Consider the following 13,295-nt stretch of genomic DNA (forward strand, 5'->3'; position numbering starts at 1 on the left):
ATTTGTTCTCCATCGAGCACTTGTCCCATAACTCCTAGCTTCTCTCTACCTCATTAACAGGCAAAAATTCTTTTCGAAACATCGTTTCAAACTCCGTCCAAGTGGCAAGACGAGTTGTCAAACTCATCCACCACTTGTACGCTTTGCCGGTTAATGAGAGGCTAGCCTCTATACGGGCTGTATACGGCTGTATACGGCTAGGCTGCTATCGCAGCGCGTGTAAATCTGACCACTTCGCTAGAAATATATTGACCGAGTCCTTGTTTCTCTCCTTCTCCTCGCCACACAAAAAATCAAATAAGTAATATAGCTCAAACACGAAACAAATATTATGAAATATAACCATTACTTGCTCTGAGAAGTAATACTACACAGATTGTATCTACTACTGAAAAGGTGTGAAGGTGTAGTTCTCTGCAAAATCAATCACAAAGACGACCACACCAATAGGAAACTCTGCCAGGCATGCTCGAAATTGATGATCCTGCCACTTGGCACAATGACTGTGAACTTCATGATGTGCAATTGCTCTCCACACAAGGCATCCTATGGAGCTGGGCATCCGCCATGCATGCACATAAAAGAGAGTGGATGAAATCACGAGGACTACGAGGCAACTCTCTATACCCACTAAGAGAACAGAACACATCATAAAAAAATTTAAACTCAACATGCCAGCGACAACATGTGTCACGCTGACGTGAGTACCTCATAAACTAAGGCTTACACCTCTCAAATGACCTTTGCCCAATTTTAAGCTCTTGATACGATGCCACAAATTGAGAATACAACTATGTTTGGGTCATTTCAAGAAAGCAAGCACCGTGCTCAATGCACACTCCTCTTGTCACTCTCTTACGCAAAGCTTTCTTGAAAACTGGCGAGGCATGACAATTCTCTTCCCAAAAACTTTCTATCAAGGCTTTAGTGGTTTCATCTAGTAGGAACAACGAACACTTTGTAGCACCACCATGCCAGCTCTCCTCTCTCTTCAACCTCCAATGTCAGAAAGCGCCCTGCAGTTGGCCATGTTGGGCAGATCGATCAAAGCATCAAACACGCATGCCTGTGTGATGAAGGCGTGAGGTCTTTGAAATAGGTATGGAAGATTGCATGGACACGACGATGCGCCCCTGACTTTGATAGTTCTTTCCTATCCACACTATGGGTACCTAAAGGAGGGGGGGTGGGTTCTTGTGGAAGAGAAGGGGGCTCAGGGGTTCATGTGGATTATCTAAACTAAGGGGTAGTGGGAGAGGAAGTGGAAGAGGAGGAGCAAGGCTTGGATCATTGCACGGAAGGTGTTGCTCATTGTCGTGCTCTCCACTCTCTCTTTCTCTCACAAGCTACTCTTTTTCTCTCCTCCTCTTGAACTCGGTGGACAGGGGAAGTCTAGTTCTATCACGTTTTCGACTCCTACGACTTTGAGAACCCATTCTCAAGAAGGAAGCTAAGAGAGTAAAAATTATGAAGGCTCAATGATGGGATAGTACTAGAGATAAGTGTGGGATAGTACTAGAGATATATGATTATATAGGAAAAATATGTTATCCACTTCAAATCTCATTGGATTTCCTATCTAAGATTGATTTGATAATTAAGATAAACATAAAGATAATTAAAGATAAACTATTATCCACTTAAAAATTAATATTATTAATAATATTTATTAACAAGTCTAAATATTTATTATTACTAGATATATAAATATATCTTGTGTTTTATAATTATATAACTATATTTTCTTTTATAATGTATTTTTTTTAAATTTTATTCAAAGGTTTATCCTACACATAAATATTTTCAAGAAATATGAAATTTAAAAAATTATTATTTTTAAATTAAATAACATGAACTTTAAAAGTAATATTATTTATCTAATTCTAAAATATAATCCTTTAAAATTAGTGATTTTAAATTCTTTTATATTAATAAGTTATATATATATTTTTTATTTAAAATTTTATATTTTATTTTTCTAAATTACTAAATTAACTTTTTCAAAAATATGTTTTTAAAAAATATAGGGAGGTGGGAACGAGGTCCCATGTGTCACATGCGTGCATGATACGTGGCATTTTCTTGACATGTGACACTATTATGTGGCTGATGTGGCAATTCCATGATGTGGCATGCCAGGTCACCAAGTGTAAGGTGGCATGCAAAGGTGGCAAGAAGATGTGGCATTAATGATGACTAGGATGATGAGGTGGGGAGTCAACTAGGTTGACCATGTTGACATGGAGGGTGGAGGTGGCAAGCTACTTATATGGATCCTCTTGAAGTTGATGTGAATATAAAGTGGCATGCATATATAAGATTTGTGTCTACCACCCAAGCCTCACACATGGAATAATATCTAGGCTTTGAAGTTTACCAAGCCTAGATTTCCAAACCTAACTAGGATTGGTTTTAGACTTGAAAAGGGGAGAGTGGACACAATATGGGAATTTTCACTTGGGAGGATTAAAAATGGACCTTCCCATACTCAAATTTTTTAAATAAATTCATGGAAACAAGTTTATTGATCCCTAGAGTTTTTAGATTGAAAGATTCAATATTTGATTTTCTAGAATCAAATTACAATTGATTTAATGGTGGGCCTCTAACAATCATAACAAATTTTTCAAAGTAAATCTACAAAAATCCAACCGTTAGATCTGTAATTTTACCTTATACCCACATTCTACTAATCTTCCCTAATCTAATCATTACTAGATCCATACAAATTGAGCATTTTAAATGGTAGATGTGGTGGGAGGACAAAATAGTATATTTTTTAATAATTCTAATGTCTTTTAAATAATATAGAAAATAATAGAACACATCAAAAATTACTCGATAAATCAAGTTAAGCTCTATGTTATTTGAATTTGTGATATTCAAAGTGGAAACATTATATGAGTAATAATGTAAAAGTTATAGGTAATTTACTCACATTTAGTGTACCTGTCTAAACCTCTACCAGAGCCTGTATACAATTTTGGTTCCCAAAGAAAATGAGATTTGCAATTATTTGATATTCAATCAGATTATAGTTTTAGGTGCCCAACTTTGCATATAATGTTTCATTATAAGACCTTGAAGTGAAACTCCTTGGCTAACTAGAAGAGATTGGCTATTCTTCTTGAAAAAATGCATGTTTGCAGGCTAAAGCCAAGGGCGCCCACTAAGTGAAACTAGATAACCTCATCTTGCAACCACCCTATGGCCTATTTTCCCCCACACATGAGTATTTACGAGATACTTTATTCCAATTAAGGCCATAGCCTCCAAAAACACAAAAAGGGTGCTTTTCTTGCATGACACTCTCTTATCTTAAAAAATAGAGTGCCCATAAATTGAGGCTCGGGTTTAAAGCATATCACGCTTTACAAAATATTAAAGATAGTCTATGCTTTTTCAAAATATCCATATGGAATATTCCTTAGAATCTCAAAGAGCTTAAAAGGCCCAAAAGTGAGTCCAAATTTTTCCTAATGTGAAGGAGAGAGGGGTCCTCAGGATTCCTCTTCTCGCATGTGAACCATGTGGATATCATGTAGACTGGTCCTTTTTTTGGTAGCAACCCGGCTGGTTGTGTAGGGGTGGGTAGAACCTCCCTCACTCTAAATGTAGGATCAGACATTGTCTTAGAACAACCACTGGTTTTCAAGAATGTACCCAACACTTGTTTCCATTGTGGCTCAAAGGGCCACTTCAACTACCCCATCAAGTTTCCCCCACCACATCTAGGACCCGTTTAACAGCTGACCCCAAAAGAGGACAGCCAAGGCTTTCAACAGGTAGGTAGAAGAGGAAAGGTAGTAAATCATAATCAGACCCCCACGAATCCCCCTAGAAGATTCAACCACAATAGATTTCCTTATCTTCTAGTAGATCTAACAGACCCCTCCCAAGTCAGAAAGGACTCATCAAGTGAAGATGAAGATGAAGAAGCCCCGAGCAAACAGCTCCAGGAGGACAGTGATCTAGAAAAGGAAGTTGAAGACATGGACTTCCACGATGCATCCAAAGTCAATCTAGACCCAGGCCCTTCTTAGGCTGAAGAAGAATCTCTCCCTTTAGAGAGCAAGAAGTCTCCCTCCTTGTCAGTAGTAAAATAGGTCCTTAGAAAAAACGAGAAGTCTAAGATTGACCACATTGCCTTGAAAAGAAGGCAATCTCAGGTAGGAGGAATGGCTTCTCCAATCCCTTCAAAGAGAAGAGACCTCAAGAGTCGTCCGAACCCCCCCCCCCCCAAAAGAATAAAATAAAGTAAAATCAGAAGTTATCACTGAATTTAATACTTTATCCTACAATACTAAAGGATTAACTGATGGCAATAGAGCTAGGGTAACCCAAATTAACCTTCAAGCTATCGTAATCTGTTTCTAAGAAGTCAAAGCTGCAGGCCACCAACTGATGAAAAAGAACCTGGAGCTAGTTTCCAAACAACATAACTGGTTTAGCTCTAACCATACCCAGGGCGGAGGTGGTACTTCTATAGGGCTTCACAACTTATGGATGCCTTTCTATATGAGTCATGAGAGAGAGTCCCTTAGTAGATGGATAGCTATTAATCTGCAGCTACAGGGAGGGCATTTCTATGCCGAATGGTAAGCAAACATGTCTTCAACAATTTGCTGATGATACGAATGGTCTCATTCATAATGATGCAATCTCTATTTCTGCATTTTGGAGATGTCTGCAGGTTTTCTACCTAGCTTCAGGATGAATTATTAACCATTCCAAAATAGGGATAAAAACGATGCTTGAAGAGCCTTCGATATGGCTAATGGACCAAGGCTGTACGGTTCTCTTGGAGGAAGGACAAATATTCAGACTCCTTGGGATCCCAATGGGATTCGGGAGTGTCTATGCATCAAAGATGGACTTGGGTTCTTGACAAAATACAGAATACATTCAATAAATGGTCTGGCATGCAACATAATTTGGCTGGTAGAATAGTTGTCCTAAAACACATTTTATTCCTCGTTGCCCTATACTTCTTGGCATGTTGGTGTCCCACTAACTCAGGCTTAAAACAATTGGAGAAACTATGCAGGAATTTCTTATGGTCTGGAAATGCTGAAGAAATCAAATTCCCCAAAGTGGCTTGGAATGCATGTACACAACTGAAAAATCAGGGGGTTTGGGTCTGCCAAATATCACAGACATTGTTGACCGTATGGTAACCAAGTGGATTGTTCGAAGTTTTTATATGCCAGATGCTGATTGGGCAATTCTATTACATTGTAATCTTGACCAATTCAGTCTGGCAGAGTTTCCTAGGTGGAAAAAACTACCTTTGATGACGCTTTTTTAAAATCCAATCACCATCAAACCTCAGGGAAGTGCACTGGGGTTAAATACATATGGCAAGCATGGAATAAATACAAACAAGAAATTGTACTGCACAGAAATACACGGAAACATGCCCACATTGTATACTTGGACTCCATCTAGTTCTCTTCATCTAGTTGGACTTCATCTAGTTCTCTTCATCGCTGTGAACATTTCTACATAGCACTAAAAAGATGCCTTTAAGCTCCATGAAAAAGGCATACATATATGGGAATATATATGGAACAGATTTGAATGCAGAGGGCTTACAAAACAAGAGCTAAAATATCTCTTCAGAGTATCACATGAAGACACTCTCTTGATTCACAGTAGAATGCAGTTCTAGCCTAATGATGGAAAGGCTCAGATCCAACTCAGGGGGCCTTTTACGCGCAAAGCTTTTGCGTGGAAGTTTAAATCAAAGATGGAACATCCTCTAGGTCAAGAAACATTGGGGTTTCAAATACAAAAACATAAGTTCACCCTTCATCGCGCGAAAAAATCGTGTTTGCTTTGGCTAGTTTCCCATAAAGCCCTATGAGTGCCCAACGTTTTGGGTACGAAAGTGGTGTATGTCCAAGATGTCATGATGTACTGGAAACAATGGAGCATATGTTTCTAGGTTGTGCCCATAACATAGAAACTATTAAATTTTTGAAACAATGTGTAAGCCCTATACATAACTGACAACTGTCATGGCAAGAAATCCTTCTGGGACAACAGATTAAATGCTCTGTTCTCTGGAATGTCATTCGTGTTCAATATCTCTGGAGTGTTTGGATTCATAGGAATAACTGTCTGTTTAAGAATGCACAGAGCAACTTGATGCACGGACTGAGATCTGAACTGCATGTGCAAATGATGACGCTGCATAGAGCGAGCATGAAGGCGTGTGAAGCGTAGTACACAAAAAATGCAACAAAAGAGACCATGCAGATGACTAAGGCGAAAGAGGACTTTCAAGAGAAAATCAAGGAAATCCAATATGGAAGGAAATTTCAGGATGGTCTAATGGCCGATGAAGAGTCAGTGAAATGTTGAAGAAGGGACACATCCCTGCAACATGCCTTTAGTTCAATTTTCATTGAGGGTCTCCTAAATTCCTTTTGAACCTTTACTATGAAGGGTGATTTGGCTCAAAATTAAATCACTCTAACATACCCCAACTCTCAAATCGATGGGACAACTATCGATGGAAAAAAGGAAGAATCAATGGCTTCTGCGAGGGAGTATGGCTTCATCAAGACCTAACCGATGGGACAACTATCCATGCAAAAAAGGAAGAACTAATGGCTTCTGTGATGAGGAGTATTGATGGCTATAAGACCCCACGTGCCTAATTGATTTTCCTTACTTGCAAGTGTCTTTCTTAGACTCCTAGGATATATACATACTAGTGCTTTTGCACGTATACATGGATAAATATTGGTCACATAGGTCCTCGCCTTTGGATTGTTATGGTGGTGTCATTGTCACAAAACAAGCATCACTGTAAAAGTAAATTTCTTCATTAGTGTCAGATAGGATCGATAGCTTTGAGATTACACGCGATCCACTGCAATTTTTGACACGTCGATCGAAAAGTAAACTAGAGAAAATAAGTAAAGTAGGGACAACGGTCGGCCACCATACTTTGGCATGTTGGATCAAAAAAAAAAGCACATAATAGATGAGGGAAAAGTGCATCGCCTTGTCATCAAGATATAAAGTGTAACATTCAGACCAAAATTCATCATTGATAGCACTTCTACTAGAGTTTTTAAAGGACTCTCTTGGATTTGTATTTTCTCACTTATGATTTATTTGGATATATTATACATATAACTTACTATTATTATTTATAATGCATTATGCACACAAGTAGGTGACTCGTGCATCCATGCCATATAACTTACTATTATTATTTATAATGCATTATGCACACAAGTAGGTGACTCGTGCATCCATGCCATATCACAAAAAATACTTTCCCAAGTGTGAAATACTATACTTTCATTATTATTTATAATGCATTATGCACACAAGTAGGTGACTGGTGCATCCATCCCATATCACAAAAAATACTTTCCCAAGTGTGAAATACTATCCTTTCATTTGGAATTTCAAAGATCTAAAAATTTTCCCTCTATGGGGCCACTTAGAGAGAGAATATATGAGTACCCAATTTTCTAATACATTAATTAATTAGTTTGGGAGGGAGAACTTTAGTAGTAGGACCTTACGTAATTTAAGTTAATGGACCCTTAAAAAAGGTGTCATGAAGATAACGTGTGTGCACGTTGGAGTTGGAGGAAGGCCATGCTAAACAAGAGCATGGGTTTCCCGTGAGAGAGAGAGACTCACGTTGCGAAGGAGAGACGCAGCGATGACGTTCCAAGGTTGTTTTTTTGGCAGTTCGCATTGCCTGAGTATGCCGGCGTTGTTGTTGTTGTTGTTGTTGTTGTTTTTTGTTTTTTGTTTTGTTTTTTTTGGCTATTCACGTAATCATGTACGGGAGATGCTGCAGAGCTATAGAGAGAGGCTGCGGCAGGATGGGGCGAGACGAAGAGAGCGACTGGGGTTGCGGACAGATACAAATTGAATACTAAGGTTTGAACCCTTGGGAAATTTGGTAGACCAAAACATGCCCAATTACCCAACCGCATTACCCCCTCCTCTCAAAAAAAAAAAAAGGAAGCATAGAATTGAACAATTAACGCCAATGGAATGGACAGGGAGTGAAATCACATGTTATTTAGGCAAAATGCACATTTCTGTATCACAGTATTGGGGATGGGAGCTGGAGTCCCAAACCCCGTTGTGTTGAATGAGGTAGAGAGAATGTCCGCTTGCTGTGATGGCCAGACGATTCTAAGAGGCGTCTTCTTCTTCATTCTCAGAGAGGGCATCCTGGAGGAGGATTTCGAGCGCTTGCTCCATGAGGGCAGGGCTGGTCCGTATCATGGCCACACAGAACTGGTGGAGATCTAGCTCACTGCGGCCGCCCGTGTCGCCCAGCCTGATCATGTCCCGGAGCTCGCGGTCGCTCATGGGCGGGAGGCCGAGCCTGGGGGCGTTGCGCTTCAGGCTGGGCAGGCTGATGGTTTGAGTGGCCGGGTCAGCCAGGAGCTGGAAGCCCTTGGCCAGCTCCTGCATAAGGCCTTGACCTCCCAGCTTCTCCGCCATCACGGGTAGGAAGTCCTGGAAGACAAGCTCAGAATTCATGGTTTGGCTTGACAGCTATTACGAAATGAACGAAGGTGCAGCAGGAAGACGGGAATGAAGAAGGCGGAACCATTCCGTAGAGTAGCCCCGCTTTTATAATGCTGCTTTGCAACTGTAGTGCCAGGCCAGTCTCCAGCTAATAAGCTAGAGATGAGGGCTCACACCGGCCGTGTGAGTAAGCATCTGCAGCCGCCCTTGCTACCTTGTAAGCATATTGGCGATGGAAGCTGCCCAGCACGCACTCACGTACATTCTCCGCAGCTTCCTAGTCACCATACACACATGGTCAACTCAAGCCACTTGGCGTGAAAACAAAGAATAGCTGTCAAGTCTTACTAGGACATCTTTGAACTTTTAAGGACGTCGTTTATATAATACACCTTTGAGTAACAATATATATTAAGCCCATAGACAATGTGTCCCATCAACAAGATTAATATAAACCTCACCCCTTTTCAAGGGCCATATGGACCATGTGATTGAGAAACTTATTCTCCACATCATAAAGAGAGGCTGATACCACTCTAGAAAATAGGCATTGTTCTGTGGACTAAGCAACCACGCTTTCTTTTTAGGTGGAGTTGTCTCTAGTATTTTAGTGGGAACCATGTACCCCATAATATTACTACAAATATTATTACAATGATATTACAACTAATAGAGGGCGAACCACTTACCCTAACCCCCCTTCCCCTTATAAGAAGCTAATGACTTAGGTTGTTGGAAGGGCGATCCAATACAATGCAATGTGCTTGGATGTATTCATTCCTCTATGATGAAAAATTGATCAGACGGCCTTTGATTATCTTGGTCCAAGAGAAGGAGGTTGTTATAATGTTGAAGTAGCAGTCACTTTACAAAATTTAGGAGACATACACATTTTCTTTGAAACTCTAGCATAGATAACATTGTCTAGTTTTTCTAACGAGGTGATTTTTTTGGAGTAGATACATATGAACTAATATCCTATTTATCATCAAGATTTTTCCCATGTGTTTCTAGCTAAGGATATCAAGACACTCAAGTAGAGATCATAATAAAGAAAACTTACAATACATTAATTATTAATAATAGCATCATCAAAAAACACAGTTATCTTTTTTTTGTAGACAATACAAGCAAGAAAGAGGCAAGTCTTCTATAGTACAAATTTATAATCGAAGGTGGTAATTGAAACCTTGGATAAATATTCTTGAAAGTTGTAAAAAGACGTTACATCTTTCTCTAACAAAGGAAAAATTTGATAAAGAAGGGAGTCCCACACACTACACAAACACAAAAGAGATGGTTCATGCTTGAAGCTCATCTCTTTTTTAAGCATCTTTCATGTGTTCATGATAATCTAGGGCGTATAAATGTCTTTCACAAGTTTGTAATTACTAGCAGGCTATTTTGTTGAGGTGGGATTGTAGGCTGTAGGCTGTATGTAAGAGCACCCATTGGATCTATTAATTTGTCCCTCTTCTAGCTAGTATCAGCTTAAAGAGCTAGTGCCAAATTAACTAGGTTGGTGGCAATATGATAAACCTACCTACACGTGCTCCTATTATGTTTCTCATTCAACGGAGTAGCCCGCTAGTGATTGCACAAATACAATCGGAGACGGTTCATGCTCGAATCTCATCTCTTTTTAAAGAAATCTTTCACGTGTTCATGATAATCCGGGGCATATGAATGTATTTCTCAAGGTTTGCAATCACTAGCGGGTTACTCCATTGAGGTGGGATTGTAGGCCTAAGAACACCCATTGGATCTAGTAATTTCTCCCTCTTCTAGCTATCACCTTAAAGAGCGAGTGCCAGATTAACTAGGTTGTTGGCAATATCATGAACCTACCTACATGTGCTCTTATTATTTTTCTCACTCAATAGTCTTATCTACACTAACAAGAGGTTAAGTCACTTTCTCACTATCCAAATATGAATCCTAGATTCAAACTTCTTAGATTAACTTGACTATCTACTTGTAACTTAGGTGAACAAGTGTGCGAGCGCAAGTGCGATGTGTTTGGAAGCACAAGCACGTGTGAGTGTGAGTGGGAGGTGGTTACAAGCATGAATTTGAGTGTCAGTGTCAGTGTGAGGTAAAATTGGGTGTGTATTGAATGTTGTGCAAGATGAAATGTTGTGTTTACTTATCCAAGCATGAGGAGCTAAGTCTTCTCTAATCCACTCTCCTCCTTTCATCTCGTTGAAGGGTTCTCATTTAAGAGCTATGCCTCCTTATGTCTACTTCTTCCCCAATCAATATTGGACTCCCATAGAACTTTCCACAAATCAACCCCACACTTGGATATTTCTTTACCATTGTATTCCCATAAAACTTTCCACAAATCAACCCCACACTTTGATATTTCTTTACCATTGTATTCCCATAAGACTTTCCACAAATCAGCCCCTACTTCCTCTTTTCCATCTCCTCTTCCTCTCCTATGCATACCTCTCTTTTATCTCCCTAGCTCCATTCCCTTCCCATGCCCATGCTTCACTCCACCCTAATCTTGTGATTTCAACCCAATGTTTGCCCTTCATCGCTGAGAAGAGAGAAGTTAATGTAAGCTTCTCCTACTCACATACACCTTAAATCTTAAGTAAATCCGAAAACGTAAGCAAAAATACAATAAGATAAGAGCACATATAAAATTTAGAACACTCACAAGTACCATGGAAGCTAGAAATTCCAAGAGCTCTACACAATAAAGAAGCACCCACAAGAGGGAAAGAGGGCATGAGAGCTCCCAAAGTTTAAATGACCATGTAAAAGTGTATTGAGCTTTGAAATTTTGAATTGTATAAAAATTAAGTTAAGGTTGTTGGTTCACACTTTTCCACCGCCCAAAACTCACTTATTCCTCAGTCTAATCTCTAGCTCTTTATTATCCTAGCTTCTAATTTAGGAAAAATGTCTAGGCACATCCTCGGGTCTTTAGCCATTAGAAACTCATCTTTAGTCAATATCAACCTTCAATCTACCTTGAATGATCATATTTGACCTTGTATTGGTGCTTTTAACCATGTGGACTTGTCTTGGGTGCTCATCCATGAATTAAATGCTACTACGCATGTGTTTAATCCTTAGTTTTGTAATTTACACACTTTAATCTTGTAGCTAATCCTTGCACCCTTGGCACACATTAACCTTATAGTTGATCCTTACGTCCTTAGCACTTTCATTGATTGTTTCTTATGTTCATCACCTTTGACTATGACTCGATCAAAGTGTGTTGACCAAGTTAACACTACCCCCTTCCTAGTTGATATTTGGGTTGTGCTATCAAATGATGAAGTGATATCAAATGATGAAGCTTGATCTAAATGTGACCGTAACACTTATGTACAGTCATGTCATGATCCTTGTGTCCTTATAGTTGATCCTTGCATCCTTGGAACTTTTATTGATTACTTTTATGTTAACCTTTAACCATATTTTGTGTCTTTAGGTGCTCTTGGAGAAACCCCATAGAAAACGTGAGATGGAGCACCATATCTCGCTCGAATAACATCCGATGATGGTGCCGAAATTTTGTGTCTTTAGGTGCTCTTGGAGAAACCCCATAGAAAACGTGAGATGGAGCACCATATCTCGCTCGAATAACATCCGATGATGGAGCACCATATCTCGCTCGAATAACATCCGATGATGGTGCCGAAATTTGCAAGTGTGTGGTTCCCCCCACACACTTACAAAGTTCGGTCACATCGGATGTCATTCGAAATGATGAGAGATTGAGAAAACCCATATTTTATGCATTTGGGCCCACTTGGAGAAACCCACGTAAAAAACACGAGATGGAGCATCGTATCTCACCCAAATGATATCTAATGGTGATCAAACTTTACAAGTGTGTTGAGAGGGCTACTCCCCAAACACTATACAATCTCAGTATATATAAGCCATTGTTAGTCTGATATGTCTCTCCATGCTCTACAAATTTTTGGATATTGTGATTGTTCTTTCTTAGGATCAGAGTGTCAACTAATGAGTTTCCCAACATGCAACACCTTAGTTGTTTTTTTGAGCTAGGGTCTTCATAGTAGCATAGGATATGTTATTCCAACATCCATTATGATAAATGTTGCTTGGAAATCTACTCCTTTTACGCTAATTACACCTGCTGAATTATTCCTAAGAGCTGCATTGTTCTTTGATCTGTCATTCTTACTCGAAAAGGAGCCTCTTTTAACTTCTATAACTTTACCTTCCTCCAAGCTTGTTCATTCATGATGATGTCATGTATCATCAATGTTGACACCTTTTTTGACCCTTTGTGTTTCTTTCATAGCTTACGTTGGGGGTTGTGTTGTGGTGAATTGGTGGACTTTGTTGACCAATAGAGAATAGGATCCTTTGGTAGTTCCCTCTCATGTTCCTCCATCTTACCCTTTCCTTCTCGTAGTTCTCATAGATTGGCTAGCCTTTTTAGCTAAATCCCCTTGCTCTGGCAAGTGATCTAGACAACTTGGTGCCATTCAAATTCGAAGAATTAAAGAACAGACTAGACATTAGCACAGTACAATGTGATGAATTCGGAGAAGGATGATGTAAAGTTCACACAGGGACTAAATACAAAGGGGAATTAAGACATTAGCATGGTACAATGTGATGAATTCGAACAAGGGGTGATGTAAAGTTCACACGGGGACTCAAGACAAAGGCCTATATATAAGATATATCATAGCAACAAAGCACAATGACAAGGAAAAATTGCATTTCCTTATCACATTAGAATATGAAGTGTCACGATCACATTGAGATCAAGCTTCATT

The 13,295-nt window shown here is 39.4% G+C and overlaps 1 pseudogene across 1 annotated transcript; it reads right to left on the reverse strand.

Annotated features, from left to right (window-relative positions):
• Positions 1 to 8,025: 8,025 nt before the first annotated feature.
• LOC147621600 (calcium-binding protein KIC pseudogene) lies at positions 8,026 to 8,643 on the reverse strand (annotated as a pseudogene). Its single transcript, XR_015269897.1, has one exon. The product of XR_015269897.1 is annotated as a calcium-binding protein KIC pseudogene (transcript).
• Between the last annotated feature and the right edge of the window lie 4,652 nt (positions 8,644 to 13,295).

The sequence above is a fragment of the Cibotium barometz genome, chromosome 30 (genome assembly GCF_041138505.1).
Source record: "Cibotium barometz isolate CiBa-2024 chromosome 30, ASM4113850v1, whole genome shotgun sequence".
Taxonomy (NCBI): domain Eukaryota; kingdom Viridiplantae; phylum Streptophyta; class Polypodiopsida; order Cyatheales; family Cibotiaceae; genus Cibotium; species Cibotium barometz.